This window comes from Aotus nancymaae, unplaced genomic scaffold (assembly GCF_030222135.1).
Source record: "Aotus nancymaae isolate 86718 unplaced genomic scaffold, 86718_ANA_hifiasm-v0.15.2.pri h1tg000079l, whole genome shotgun sequence".
NCBI lineage: Eukaryota > Metazoa > Chordata > Mammalia > Primates > Aotidae > Aotus > Aotus nancymaae.
This window is the reverse complement of record NW_026988494.1, coordinates 25,438,271-25,454,710: the sequence shown is the minus strand read 5'-3', so window position 1 is coordinate 25,454,710 and position 16,440 is coordinate 25,438,271. Positions and strand designations below refer to the sequence as shown.

The 16,440-nt window shown below is 38.8% G+C and overlaps 1 long non-coding RNA gene across 2 annotated transcripts in view; it reads right to left on the bottom strand.

The window, feature by feature from the left end:
- Nucleotides 1–16,440, bottom strand: part of LOC105705341 (uncharacterized) — a 171,264-nt gene that overhangs the window by 75,036 nt on the left and 79,788 nt on the right. The gene's annotated exons all lie outside the window — the stretch shown is intronic.

The window sequence follows — 16,440 nt, the reverse complement described above, 5'->3', positions numbered from 1 at the left end:
GACCCAGCAGTCTTGGTCTCCAGGACACTGAACTATGGCTGGAAAAGAAGCTCCCCTCCTCCCTTCCCCTACAAATATGAGTGCAGGGGCTGCCTGTGTTAACCAGGTCCCAGGGCTTCTTCCCACTCTGCCCTGCACACTGTGTAGTTTTGTATAGCTTTGCAAATAAACCCTTTGGTCTAGCCCTTTTTTTCTGCTCACAGGTGGTACTGTAATTTAGTTTTATTTTAAAATAAGATAACAGGAGGGATCAAAGATGATGATGATGATGGTGATGATGATGACGATGATGGTGGCAGCTAGCTTAGGCGGCACTTACTAGATGCTCTGCACTTTTCTGGACTTTTACATCTATATCATCTCACTTATCTTCACACCACCTGTAGGATGTATGTACTCTTATCATTCCATTTCGCAGACAAAAAAAACTGAGGTCTAGAAAGGGTAAGTAACTTGGCAAGATCACACAGGTAGTAAATAGGAGAACAGGGATTTGAATTGGGTGATGTGCTCCCAGAGTCCATATTCTTAGCCATTGCAGTGTGCTGCTTCTTGACACCTCCAAACTAGGATGTGAGTCCCAGAATAGGGTTTCTCAAGCTGTGAGTGGTGACTCATTGGATCTTGAGATCAACTTAGTGGATCCCACCCAAACTTTCTCTCTTTTCTTTTTTAAATGGACTAGAATAGAAAAACAAAACAGCAGAATGCACGGCAGGCGATAATGGAAGCATAATTTCATGGAAATGGTGTTTCAGTTTTATATTTTGTGTATGTATGTGTTGGTCACAGCATAAAATGCATTTCTCATGGAAGGGTGGCAGTCAACACCCTTTGAAGGTTACTGCCTTAGTATCAACACGGAGACAGAGCCAGGACATCCAGGCTGCAGCCCTGGAGGCTTTACAAGCTGCTGTGGTAAGACAGGCTGTGGCCTCTCCATCAAGAATCAGCTTTTTCCCCAACAAACAGAGACAAGAGCATGGATGGCCTCAAGAGTCTATTTTCACAAATTTACCCCATGGCATCTCCATTTCCCCACTGGAATACCCAGGGCCAGGAGGAAGCCTTGTTCCCAGCACTCTCTCATCCATCTCCTGCCCTTGGTCATTCATTCTCTGAGAAACCACAATGACGCTCCCATCCTTTGCACTAACACTTCCCTTGCTTGGCTTGCTCTTTGCTGCCTCGTTGATTTAATTACTACTCATTCTTTTTAACTCAGCCCAGATACAAAGTTTCCTGACTCTGTCAGTGTTTCTATATTTCTTATATGCTTAGATTATGGTGTAATTGTTTATGTACCTATCACTTTCATCTCTTAGATTTGATGTCCCTTGAAAACAGAAACCAGGTTTATTAATCTTCATGTCCAGGCCGTGACTACTCCAGAATGACCATATAGGATGGGATTAGGAGCAGCATTTCTGTTGAAAGAGAGGTTGGGGAACTTATCTGGAAGCTCCATTTGTGAGCACTTTACTGTAGCGCTGAATGTAAAACAGAATGGAGATGGCTGATGAAGATTACACAGGAGACTAAAATCCACCTCCAAGGCTGCCCCAGAACCTGAATAATCCCAGCTCCTTACACTAAAAACTGAAAACTCTAATTATGTGCTCAGGATGGGACTAGCTTTCAAGTATTAAAAACCAATTTTTGCACTGAAAGAGTTTACAAATCAGTGGAGATACACATGAAACTACCAAAGCCATGGCTCTTAAAATTTCAGTTTATGCCAGAATCCCTCTGAGAGCTTTAGTTAAAGTGTAGATTTCTTTGCTTTGATGTTTGGAAATGGAAATAATCACCCAGAGTTATGGTATCCTTTAAAAGTGTTACCCTGGACCCTACATTTTAGCAAGTCATTCCCCAGGTTTGTTTTCTTTAAGATTTAATAAGATTTAACCTCATTTTCTATTATTTTTGGTCATTGGCAGAATTTATATCAAGCTGGCATATGCCAGGGTGGACAAACTTGTGGTGTACAGCTATTGTTGGTCCTGATTCATCCAATGTCCCTTCTGCTTGGCTGGTGACCTTGCCATTCCAGCTGTGCAGCCCCTCCCCTGAGAGTCTCTGTGCCTCCCCACAATCCAGAAAGACTACAGGATTCAAGCTTGGTGCCACAGGACCCTCAAACCCTCACTTCATGATTGCCATAGCACAGTGGGTTCTTCTTGCCTGCTTCATATATAAAGTCAATACACTGAGACAGCAGGCATGTTGCAGCAGAGAAAGGATTTAATTATCGCAAGGCAGCCCAGAAGGAGGATGGGGGGTATTTCTCAAATTCACCTCCCCAAGAACTTGGAGGCTAGGTTTTTTTTTTTAAGGATAATTCAGTGGGCAGGGGCTAGGGAATGGATGCTGCAGACTGGATGGGGGGTGAAATCACAGGAGTGTTGGAACTGTCTTTACCCACTGAGTCAGTTTCTGGGTGGGGGTCACAGGCCCTGTTGAGTCAGCTCTTTGGTACGAGTCTCAGGTTCAGGTCTGGGTGGTGTTAGCTGGTCTGCCTGAATGCAAAAGTCTGGAAAACATTTTTCAAGACCAGTCTTAGGTTTTACAACAGTGATGTTAACTATAGGAGCAAGTGTGGGCAGTCACGAATCCTGTGACCTCCACCTTCATGACTTCAGAGCAGTAAGCAAGCCAGGGAACAATGGCTGGCTGTCACTTCGCTATGCAGAGTTCAGGCTCCTGTCATGATTCTAATTTTGTGGCCCTTCAATAGTTTCACAAAGGCTTTTTTGGTCCTGAACAAGGAGGGGGTTAGTTTCGGGAAGGAACTATTATCATTCTTGCTTTAAAAGTTAAATTATAAACTAAATACTTCCCATAGTTAGCTTGGCCTATACCCAGGGCCATTAGCTTGTGGAGTCAGAAGCAAAATGGAGTTAGCGATGTCTCTCACTGCCATGATCTTTGCAAAGGCAGTTTCACTATGGCTGGTATCCATTCCAATTGGTTGTTAAAGATCTTATTTATTAATTAACATTGGCAGATTAAGTTATATATATGTATTGTGTATGACATGATGTTTTGACACAGATATACATGGTGGAATGACTAAATCTAACCACAGGTTTTTGGAGGCCCATCATGACCACAGTTGGATGAGTCCTGTACAATTAAGAACTAAGCCTGAGGCCGTGTCTCCAAGGGCGAGGGGAGGAACAGGTCACTGTCGGCTGAAATCCTTGGAGAAGCCTTAGTGGAGTAGGCAGAACTTAGCTGGGCCTTGGAGGATGAGCAGACTTTGAAAAGGCACAGAAGGAGAGGCAGGGCTGGAGATGCAAGGGTGGACCCTGGAATGGGCATCAGGGCAGTGGCTGCAGCCACAGGAGTGAGTGAACTCATCATCCAGGAAGAATGTATATGAAAGGGCCCTTGTATTTCCTTGATGATGCAGCAGGATGAGGAAATGGGGACAAGAAAGGGCAAGATAAGAGAAGCAACAGTGAAAACAACATCAGTAAGGAAGATGAAAACAAAGGCAAAAAGTTATAGCTGATAAGCCAAGACAAGATAAAGTGGAATACTAAAAAAATTTACCCAAATCAAAACAAGACAGGAGAAACAGTGAAGTAAAATGAAACAAAGAACAACTGGAACAAACAGAAAATTACAATATGGTATATTTAAATCTAACAATATTGATAATTACACTAAGTTTAAGTTGTCTAAACACTCCAATGAAAAAGGTATAGACTGTCACACTGGTGAAAAAAGCAAGACTCAGTTATCTGCTGGACAAGAGTTACCCGTTACATATAAATACAAAGACTGGTTAAAAGGAAAACAATGAATAAAGATATATTATGCAAGCAGTAATCAAAGAAACTTGTAGTGGCAATATCCATATAAGACAAAGTAGAGTTCAGAACATGGACTATTACCAGAGATAACAAGGGACAATTTATAGTGATAAAGGAATTGATTCATTAAGATATCATGACAATTCTAAGAGCATGTGCATCTAATAACAGAGTTTCCATATACTGTACATGAGGCAAAATCCGATAGAACTGAAAGGAGAAATAATTTACCAACCTGACCCACAAGAACACCACACCCAACAACAGCAGAATATGCAACCTTTTTTAAGTGCACATGGAACATTCAACAGGATAGATCATATTCAGGCCTATAAAATAAGTATAAAAAACTTAAGAAGGTGGAAATCACACACATTGAGTTCTCATACCATGATGGAATTTAACTAGAATTCATAACAGAAAGATACCTGGAAAATGCCAGGTATTTGGAATTAAGCAACACACTCTAAATAACTCATGGGTGAAAGCATATATCACAAGGAAAATTATAAATATTCTAAACTAGGTCGGGCGTGGTGGCTCATGCCTGTAATACCAACACTTTGGGAGACTGAAGCGGGCAGATCACAAGATCAGAAGCTTAAGACCAGCCTGACCAACATGGTGAAACCCTGTCACTACTAAAAATACAAAAATTAGCTGACGTGGTGGTGCACATCTGTAATCCCAGCTATTCAGGAGGCTGAGGCAGGATCGCTTGAACCCGTGAGGTGGAGGTTGTAGTGAGCTGAGATTGCATCACTACTCTCTAGCCTGGGCAACAGAACAAGACACTGTCTCAAAAAAAAAAAATTCTAAACTAAATGGAAACAAAAATAAAATATATCAAAATTTATAGGATGCAGTTAAAGAAATTCTTAGAGGGTAATTTAGAACTTTAAATGCCAAAATAGAAGAAAAGGAAGATTTTAAATCAATAATCTGAGTTTCCACCTTAAGAGTTTAGAAAAGGAACTGCAAGCTTGGGCACAGTAGCTCATGCCTGTAATCCCAGCACTCTGGGAGGCTGAGGCAGGTGGATTACCCTGAGGTCAGGAATTCGAGATCAGCCTGACCAATATGGTGAAACCCAGTCTCTATTAAAAATACAAAAATTAGCCAGGTGTGGTTATTCAACTGGTTGAATCTGGGAGGTGGAGGTTGCAATGAAATGAGATCACGGCACTGCACTCCAGCCTGGGTGGGGACAGAGTGAAACTCCGTCTCAAAAAAAAAAAAAGGAAAAGGAGCAACAAGTTAAACCCGAAGGAGAAGGAAGAAAACCATAAAGAGCAGAAATCAATGAAATTAGATTCAGAAAGACAACAGAAAAAAATTAATGAAAACAAAAACTGTTTCATTGAGAAGATTAATAAAATTGAGAGAATTCTGGTAGGCTGATTATGTTAACAACAGTGAAGACACAAATTACCAGTATAAGAAATGAAAGAGGAAATATGACCACAGACATTATGAAAAGGACAATAAGGGAGTATTATGATGAACTGATGCTAATACATAATAGATGAAATGGACAAATTCCTTGGAAAGACACAAACTACAAAAACTTTCAAAAAAGCAAGTTCATATAGAAAAATGAAATCTACTTATTGGATTCTTTTGGATTTTCAGTAAGGTCATCCATAAATAGTATTATCGTTTCTTCCTTTCCAAATTTTAATTCCTCACCTTTCATTTCTTTTAGTACAATATAGCACTAATTCGAAGAAAAGAAGATGGGCAGATATAATATGCTTTACTCAATAGCTGTGTTTATCCTGGTAAGCAAAATTCCCTTGAAAAGAAGCACTCTCAGCCAAAATAAAATCAGAATGTAAAGCTTATTTTTTCTCATTGGAGAGTCTGAAATCTGAAAATTTTCCTTGGACTATAATTTTTTAATCAGAATTCTGAGAAACTGAGAAACTTTTGAGTAGCACATGTATTAATAAGGAATAAATACAGCTTCAGCTCGACTCTGAGAATACTAGCCCCTGGGAGTGATTGATAGAGAACTAGAAATCTACCAAACACGTGTACAAATGCATCCACGCACACACACTTGAGTGCACACACACATGCACACTGTTCAGCTACAGGAAATCATCCCTTCTTATTCTACTTCCAAAGTCTTATTCTACTTCCAAAGTCTTATTCTACTTCCAAACATAAAAGTGTCTTGCTGATGGGAGGCTTGCTCCAAGCTGAAACCATGCTGATGCCTGATCAAGTAGTTCCTGGGTATTCTGGTTTCTGGTCTTGTTTTAGCTCTAAGAGTCTGTTAAAAATCTGAGGGTCAATGTCCTTTACAGCCATAGCAAAGAATTATGGGTCAAGAGCTTATAGCTACACAATACAGTATCCCTGAAATGTACAAATCCAATATTGGGGTCACCAGGAAGCCTGCAGAGGTAGGTAAAGGGCATTCATCTTCCTACTTTCTATAAAGATAGAATGTATTCCACTGTCAATCATTTGATTTATCTTAGTTGCAAGCAAATGCCCACAAGCATTTTAACTATACCAACTCACAAATCTGGAGACTCAAGACTATGCCATATTAAGAATGCTAAATATTCAAAACTTAAGGAGAAATACAACATAAGTGGAAGTACTAAAGCATAAAATATTTCATAGGGTGATTTCTCTCTTGCTCTCCTTTTAATAGGGCATAGACCTTGAAAGATATCCACAGGACTCCTGGAAATTTTTGGAAAATCCTCCCATCCTATTTTTCTACTACTCTTTCCTTACAGAGTGTATACCCAGAAGTGGGATTGCTGGATCATATAGTAATCCTATTTCTAATTTTTTGAGGAACTGTCATATTGTTTTCCACAGTGATTGTAAAAATGCACATAGATTAAAAACAAAACAAAGGCTTCTAGGAATTCCCTTGCTTATAGATGGCTAGCTTCATCTACACCCCATACCCAAAGGATCTGCTTTCAATATTTTTTACCATTAAATTCACCTTGATGGGAGAGTTTGGGAAGTGCTGATGTGGCAAGTAAGACAGGAAGCATCCAGCATGGGAGAAAGGTGCAGCCTGGAAGACCAAGTCAGCTTAGTCCTTCCATGTTCCTCTGCCTGCTTTTATTCTCGCTGCACTGGCAGCTGATTAGATGGTGCCCACTCAGATTGAGGGTGTGTCTGTCTTTCCCATTCCACTGACTCAAATGTTAATCTCCTTTGCCAACACCCTCACAGACACACCCAGGATCAATACTTTGCATCCTTCAATCCAATCAAGTTGACACTCAGCTATCACAGATGTGATCCCATGAGTGTTAGGAAGGATTGAAAGCAGGGGAGCAGCACACCTATAGCTGGTGGGCATTCTGATGGCAGCGAGGAAGGGCTGTGACCAGAAGCAGGAAGCCTAGGCAGGGGAGGTGCAGCAGACCAGGTAGGTGAGGACCTGAACAAACACTCTGATAATGATGGAGCAACCAGAAGGATTGGAACAGGAAGAAGCAAAAGAATTTGGTGATTGAATGGAGAGATTTCCAGGCTTCTGACTTGACCTGCGAGGCAAATGATGATGCTATCCTCAGGATGAGAATATGGGAGGAGGGGAAAGTGCTGGAGGAAGTATTCAGTTGCGGGCACAGTGAATCTAAGATGTGATTTCCTTAGGTAATATAACTAGGTCGAGTTCTTGATTACAATTAAGTTACATAACTTACTCAAGAGTTGTTTTTCATTAACACCATCAAGGGAGTAATGGAGCTCTATGTTTAACACTCAAAGCTGGGAGAACAATCTGCTAAAAGTAGACACGTGCAATCTCAGAAGCAGTGACTGCAATAATATCCTTACACATGATCCAGTTAAATTTATGTCCCAGCTATAAATACATATGAAAGTATATGCTTGAAGATGAAGTAACTAATGAATGCTAAATGTATTGCACCTTAATTTGCCTTAAGCATAACTTCAAATGATTGCAAGTCATGGAGGTTGCAGGAAGTCTGGTTCACGAGCCTGTGTTTAATTTGCATAATGAAACTGTAAAGATTAAAGACTCCACACTTCCCAGCCTCCGCTGCTGCGAGGTATTGTCATTTTACTGGTTTCTGAGCTGGAAGTGGAAATGGTATATACAACTTTCAGGAAGTGTTTTTAATGTGACATTTTCTTTTCCCTCTCTTCTGCTGGACTGAATGTTGATGTGATGGAGTCATGGATCCAGAGGTGAAGATGGGAGGAGAGGCATGTATGGAGATACGAGGCAGAGGAAGCCTGGATCTCTAACTCCAAGGAATCCAAATTCCCTTCAGACTTGCAACCTCCACTTTTACAACAGAGAAAGAAACTTTTTTGAGAATTTCTTTTCTGTCAGTTACAATTGGATCTAGTCCTATTGGGTATAGTTTTGTTTTGTTTTTTTCCTCATTAGCGAAAATCACATAAAATTCTTGCCCATCCCATGTCCTGAGATTGTAATAATGCATCAAAAGCTCTGGGATGATGGATACTGGGGAAAAAAAAAAATCTACCGTCCTGAAGATTATATGGCATGGCTTGTTTTACTGTGCTTCCCAGATACTGCATTTTTTACAGATTGAAGGTTTGTGGCAACTCCATGTCGAGCAAGTCTGTTGACACCATTTTGTTCCAACAGCATGTGCTCACTTTGTGCCTCTGCGTCACATTTTGGTAATTTTCTCAATATTGCAAACATTTTCATTATTATTATATCTGTTACAGTAATCTGTGATCAGCGATTTTTTAATGTCACTACCGTAATTGTTTACGAGTGTCACAAACTGCGCTCATATGAGATGGTGAACTTATGGATAAACATTATGTGTTCTGACTGCTCCATCAACTGGCCTTTCCCCTGTCTGTGTCCCTCTCCTTGGACCTCCCTATTCCCTGAGACATAAGAATTTGAAATTAGGTCAATTAATAATCCTATAATGGCTTCTAAGTGTTCAAGGGGAAGAAAGATTGCATGCCTCTCACTTTAAATCAAAAGCTAGAAATAATTAAGCTTGGTGAAGAAGGCATGTTGAAAGCTGAGACAGGCCAAAAGCTGGCCGTCTTTTGCCAGTTAGCCAAGTTGTAAACGCAAATAAAAAATTCTTGAATGAAATGAAAAGTACTACTCCAGTGAACAGAAAAATGATAAGAAATCAAACGGCGTTATTGTTAGTATTCACCATAGAGGGACCCACCATTCTAGATGCCATGAAGAACATTTGCTATTCATGGGAGGTCGTCAAAATGTATATTTTTTAAATTTTATTTTATTTTATTTTTTTGGCAATCAGCTTCTTGAACCAGAATAGGTTCAGAGAGACTCCCTAAGGAGGTCAAGATATTAACATTAACAGGAGTTTGAAAGAAGTTGCTTTCAACCCTCAAGAACGACTTTAGGGGTTCAAGACTTCAGTGGATGAAGGAACTTCAGATGTGGTAGAAAAAGCTAGAGAATTAGAATTGGAAGTGGAGCCTGCAGATGTGACTGAACTGCTGCAATCTCATGATAAAACGTGAGCTAATGAGTAGTTGCTTCTTATGAATGAGCAAAGAAAGTGGTTTCTTGAGATGGAATGTATTCCTGGTGAAGGTGCTGTGAACAGCGCCGAAATGACAGCAAAGGATTTAGGATGTTCCGTAAACTTAGTTGATAAAGCAGCACCACGGTGTGAGAGAATTGACTCCAATTTTTAAGGAAGTCAAACATTTTCCTGTGGGTTAAATGCCATAAAAGTGCATCACAGGCTACAGAGAAATCTTTCATGGAAGAGCCAATCAATGTGTCAAACTTCATTTTGGTCTTATTTTAAGATATTGACACAGTGATTTCTTAACTGCCCCAGCCTTCAGCAACCACCACTCTGATCAGTCAGCAGCCATCCATATCAAGGCAAGACCCTTTACCAGTAAAAACATTCCAACTCACTGAAGGCCCAGATGATCATTAGCATTTTTAGCAATAGAGTATTTTTCAGATAAGAGATGTACATTGATTTTTTTTAGACATAATGCTACTGCACACTTACTAGACTCAGTGTAGTGCAAACATAACTTTTATATGCACTGGGAAACCAAAACATTCATGTGACTCACTTTATTGTGACATTTGCTTTATTGTGGTCACCGGGGACTAAACCTGCAATATCTCTGAGCAATATGCCTGTGCTCTACTGGGGAAGACAAGACAATGGGTGATAGGCTCCATTACTTGCTTTTTTCAGAAGGCACAAAAGAGGGAATGATTAGTCTTGCCTGTGTGAGGGTGACATTCAAGCTGAAATTTCAGGTTTTTTAAGTTTTTTAGATGAAGTCTTGCTCTATTGCCCAGGCTGGTGTGCAATGGCATGATCTTTGCTCACTTTAACTTCCACCTCCCAGGTTTAAGCAATTCTCCTGCCTCAGCCTCCCGAGTAGATGGGACTAGAGGTGTATACCACCACATCCAGCTAATTTTTGTATTTTTAGTAGAGACGGGGTTTCACCATGTTGGCCAGGATGGTCTCAATCTCCTGACCTCATGATCCACCCACCTTGGCATCTCAAAGTGCTGGGATTAAGGCATCAGCCACTGTGCCTGGCCAATCCTTAGCATTTTTATGCTACCATCGGGTAGAGAAATGTGTGGGAGAAGGTATCTCAAGGGGCTTATGCATGGGTAAAGGCAATGGTATGCACAATTTCCATGTAGCGTTCCCTGGAAGGCTGTTGTGTTCAGGAAACAGTACATTACCCAGAGTGGCCAGAAGACCATATACAATGGAGTTGGTAGAAGAGGAGCCTGGAATGAATGGACCATTGGGAAGGACACTGAATGTCAGACTGAGAAATTTGGACTTAATCTACAGGTAATTAAAATGATTTGCAAATGATTTACAAAGACAAGAAATCTGTTCACAGCCTGTCATTGAAATGATCACACATTTTTATAGTCAGAACTTCACAGTTTGTTGCCAGCAGAGTAGTGAAGGGCATCTTTATAGAAATACATTATAATTGCAAGGGTTTTTTTTCCCCCAGAAGACTCAAAGTATTTTATGGGTAGGATGCAAGTGGAAGCAAGAGAGAGACGGAAACAGAAAGAAACAGACGGAAGGACACAGAGACAGAGAGAATGTGTATGCATGTTTAATAGCAGCTCCAGATGGCAGATAAGGGTGAGAAGAAAGCCTGAAGACTAATATCAGATAAGATTTCAAAGGAATAAAAGGGAAAATAAAAATGAATTTTGAAAAGTTTAAGGGCTGTGGAACATTTTTGCTTAGGGAAGGAGAAAACTGTCTCTGAATTTATTTGTAACGAGACCTTCACACTTTCTCCCTTGGTCTGTTATGTGACTTCTCTATGGGTTAATGGCAACATGTATTTAATGTCTTCTTGATTGAATTCCTAGTGATATTATTTGAGTGGAATTATTTTAATTTGAGACTTACTCTTTATAAATACCAAAGGAATATTTTACGATCTTAATATTGTGTTTCATACTGGAAGCAGGAGAAGAAAACAAACCTGAAGTTTCCACTATGTGCCTATTATGTGGCTGGCATGTAGCCTATATTACCTCATTCAGTTTAATCATCATGAAACCCTAGGAGGTTGGCATTATTGCACTCACTTTAAAGAGCTGCTGAAGATCTCAGAGACTGAGTATAGTCACCAGATTTTTCCAAGTGGAAGAACCAAGATTTAAATTCTAATCAGCTTGACTCTAGAACCCAAGATCTTTCCAAAACACCAAGAACTTTCAGGCTGCGGTTTCCAGACTGAGAGAACCTGTGCATGTCGTGCACACTCAATGAGGTGAACTGAGATGTGCTTCGAATACCCAAAGGAGATGCTTTTAGGAACTTTAAGATTAGGTATATGAGTCATTGCAGGCTAAGTTTCGCATGGGAAGAAAGTAGAGCTTTCATACGTCTCTTCTTGGTAATTTTATTTGGATTCCTTGAATCTATAAAGAAGAGAGTCTTCTGAAGCCACTTGAAATGCCCTGCCCTCAATGATACAGACAGAATAACTGAGCAATGCTAAGCTCCTTTAAAAGTCACTACATCTCTTCACATATAAACCACATGCTTCAGTGAAAGGTCAGGAGTAAAAGACCCTTACCCATATGGAAAGCTTTAAGAACACAGGAACACCTTGCTATCAGGCTATTTTTAGTTAGTTTCAGAAGTCTTGAATATCTCAAATAAAACAGGGTATTAATCTTTTTTAATTTCTAAAATTTAAGAAATAAACCACATTCATGGTAATGTGAACACTCATAGTAATGTGCACTTAATTTTCTTACCTTATTTTTCTTTGGTTATTTCAGGGAATTGTTAGGTACTTGGAGGTAGAAATATAGTACTATGAGTATAAAGGTTGGTTGTCAGGTTATGGGACTCTAGAGAATATAGAAACTGATTGGAATAGAAAACGATTGGAAAATGGAACATCTTGTATTGCCCTACAGTCTGGATTCAAGAGTTCACACATTCCTGCATTTATCTCACCAATCCTAGCTTTCAATATTCCTTTTTGCAAAGCTTTTTTTCCTACAGCATAATCTGCTTTCAGTCTGTCTCTCATGAATTACATATTCCAAAATTTTCATCTGTCCTTGTGCTTGGAGTATGCTCCTCTTTCATCCACCTCTATATTCCCTGCTTTTCTTTCATAGAACACCTCAAATCTCATCTCCACTGTCAAGCTTTTGTAGTTTTAAAGTCTGCCCTTCCCTTGAAATTTAGAATTCTCCTGCTTTGTGTTGTTTTTAATCTCTTAATTTATTTGCCTCTAATTAAATTATTTGAGAGCAATATTGTGGTTTATTCTTTTTATAGCATCCAGTATTCATTGGGTGCTGAATAAATGCTCATTGATGAATGACAGGTCCTCGGAAAGCCTAGATAATGCCCCTGGGAAAGATTCTTTTTTCAACTGCATAGAAGGTAAAAGGAAGTGCAGTAGAACTACTGAAGACCTCTACCTCTTCAGTAAATGACCTCTTCTAACCCAGCTGTCTTCTCAATCCTCTTATTCCTGATCTCTCCTATCCTAACTCCTGGCAGTCATCCGTATGCTCACACATTGCTAACGATCGTCTTTCTCCTGATGCTGCTCTTTCAGATCCCAGTGACTCTTGACACTGGATTTCTACTGTGTCCTTACCTTCCAACCTGGTATGTCATGGACTTAATCTTTGAAATACCTGTACATGCAGCTTCTCTGATTGTCAAAAGGACAAACATTTTTAATGCCTGCATCTTTTCTGGAAAATGGAGATACTAATACTTCACAGAGGCATGAAAATGTACTGATGCTGTCTGTAATGCTTTATTATAGTGCAAGAAACACAGTAAAAACACGTCAGATGTTAGTGTTAGTTAGGTATTATTATGAGCTTTTTTATATTCCTACGCTTCTTCCCACCTGGAATTACTTATGCTAAACCTTGTAATTATTTCTGGCCTCTTTTTTCTTTACTTAGCCTGGATCTAAAGAAGGAAGTATTATAGTACTTTAAAAATCTCTCTCAGTTGTCTTCTCATTGCATATTTTCTAATAAGTCTGCTGTTAGTCTTACTCTGTTTCTTTGTGTGCAATGTGCCTTTCTTCTCTGGCTGCTTTCAAAATTTTTCCTTTATGTTTGGTTTTTGGCAGATGTGTCAAAGTGTGTGGGGAGTTTCTGGCAAGAGGAATTATTTATCAGCTTTGGGTTCTCTGAGCTTCCTGGATCTGCAGATTGAGGTTTTCCTTTTTTTAAAAAAATTTTAAAAACAAAAATTTTATTGGGAGGCCGAGGCGGGTGGATCACGAGGTCAAGAGATCGAGACCATCCTGGTCAACATGGTGAAACCCCGTCTCTACTAATACAAAAAATTAGCTGGGCACGGTGGCGCGTGTCTGTAATCCCAGCTACTCAGGAGGCTGAGGCAGGAGAATTGCCTGAACCCAGGAGGCGGAGGTTGCGGTGAGCCAAGATTGCACCATTGCACTCCAGCCTGGGTAACAAGAGTGAAACTCCGTCTCAAAACAAACAAACAAACAAACAAACAAACAAAAATTTTAAAAACAAAAAAAATTTTAAAAAACAAAAAATTTCAGTTAATTATCTTTTTACTTAGTATACTGCCTACAAGAAACACACTTTAAAAAGACACAAAAAAGTTTAAAGTAAAAGGGTGAAAAAGACATATCACAATAGTGCAAATCTAAATAAAGCTGGACTGGCTCTCATAGGTAGTATGGAGCTGAGTCTGACTTTTTTTACCCAATTTGATTATCTCTGTCTTTTAATTAGGAGTGTATAGATGATTTTGTATTTCAATAACAGATTTATTGAGTATAATTGGCATACAATAAAACTGCACATATCTAAAGTGTATAATTTGATGAGTTTCGACATGTATGTACATGTATAAATTTATATCCATCATTTCCCAAAGTTTCCTGTGGTCCTTTATACTCCTTTCTTCCCATCAATCTCCTCCCTCCCCATCCCCAGGCAAGCACTGATCTTTCTGTAACTAGACGTTAGCTTGAATTTTCTAGACTTAATAGGAATCATATAGTATGCACTCTTTATTTCGTCTGGCTTCTTTCATTAAGCATAATTATTTTGTTTCACACATGTTGTTTCATATGTGAATAGTTCATTGCTTTATTTTACTGTCTTTATTTATTACTAAGTAATATTTAATTAAATTGATTTACCAAAGTTTGTTTACTGGTTAATGAATATTTGGCTTGGTTCCAGTTTTGGGAAATAAAAATAAGCTGCTATGAGCATTCATGGACAAGTCTTTGTGTGGACATATGCTTCCTTATCTCTTGGTTGTATACCCAAGAATGGCATAGCTAAGCCATATGGTTAGGCATATGTTTCACTTCTTAAGAAAGTGTTCAACTGTTTTCTAAAGTTGTTATAACATTTTACACTACCAGTAGCAATGTAATGGTAATGTAAATGGTAAGCGCCAGTTTATCTGCACCCTCACTGGCACTTGGTATGGTTAGTCCTTTTCATTTCAGCCATTCTAATAAGGTATATAATGGTATCTTATTGTTGCTTTTAATTTGCATTCTCCTAATCATTAATCATGTTGAGCATCTCTTCATGTGCTCTCTTCTCAATTCCATTTCTTCTTTGGTGAAATCTGTTTACATCTTGTGCCCATTTTAAAATTGGATTGTTTTCTTATTATTGAATTTTTAGCATTCTCAGTATATTCTGGATACAAGTCAACTAGTACATTTTTTTGTGTGTATATTTTCTCTCAGTCTGTGGCTTGTTTTTCCATTTCCTTGACGGTTTCTTTTGAAATTTTTAATTTCAATGAAGTCTAATCAGTTTTTTTTTCTCTCGTAGATGGTGCTTTAGTGTCATAGCTAAGATATTTTCACCTAATTGGAGGTCACAAATATTTTTCTCTGATGTTGTCTTCTAGACATTTTATAGTTTTAGGTTTAAATTAAGGTCAATGGTCCATTTTAATTTTTTGTATGTAATCTGAGTATAGATTATGTTCATTTTTTGTATATAGATATAGAATTGTTCCAGCACCTTTTGTGAAAAGACTATCCTTTCTTCACTTATATTTATACCTTTTATAATTGTCTCACAGTTCTTGGATATTCTGTGTTTTTAATATATACTTTTTAATCTTTGCATTCAGTTTTAGAAGTTTCTATTGGACTTTCTTCAAACTCACTGATGTTTTTCCCTTTGCAGTGATTAGTCAATTTATGAGCACATGAAAGGCATTCTTAATTTCTGTTACAGCATTTTTTTTATCTCTAGCATTTTCTTATAATTATTTGTTAGATTTTTCAATTTCTCTGATTACATTGCCCATCTTTTCTTGTATCTTTCCCACCTTCTCCATTAGAACACTTAGTATATTAGCCATAGTTGTTTTAAATTCCTGTTCTAACAATTCCAATATATCTGCCACATTTGAATCTGGTTATGATGCTTGCTCTGTCTTCAGAATGTGTTTTTTGAAATGTAGCATACTTTGTCATGATACTTTGTCATGATTGTAGTATACTTTGCTTGATATGATTTAGATGGGTAAAACAAACTGTGGTAAACAAGCTTTTAATGTGAGACTTTACTGTTTAGGAATTATACGATGTTTACTATTTGTTATAGTTGTAGGTGTCAGAGGCTAAATTCTTTTGGTGCTGTTGTTTTCTCTCCCCTGCTGTCTTTAGGATTCCCTAGAGACTTCTTCTTAAATGAGGTCTGAGATATGCATTTCTTCCAGTTGTAGTCCCCTGTTATTAAAAAGAAGCTCCACTGATGTAGTGGTGAGGTGTGGAGGAAAGAGAAGTGCTTGTTGTCTTATGGTTAGAATTCAGTCATTTAGTAAACCTATGCCCTGGGCTGTGACCTACACAAGTGCTTCTCAGTCCTCTCCTCCTTAGGTGAGACAATAAGGCTAGAGGGGTCTAGACTTTGGTATTTTCCTTTCCCCAGATTGGTTAGGCTTCAGTAAAACCCCAGTCAGTTAGGATCTGGTAAAATAGTTTGAGAGCAGGACTTGTTATGAAGAACAGAATTATCTGGGCAGACTTCAAAATTGCTATTTTTCCTTTCCCCTGCTGGAAGCAAGAAGGGATTTTTCTCTGACCTTCACTATGA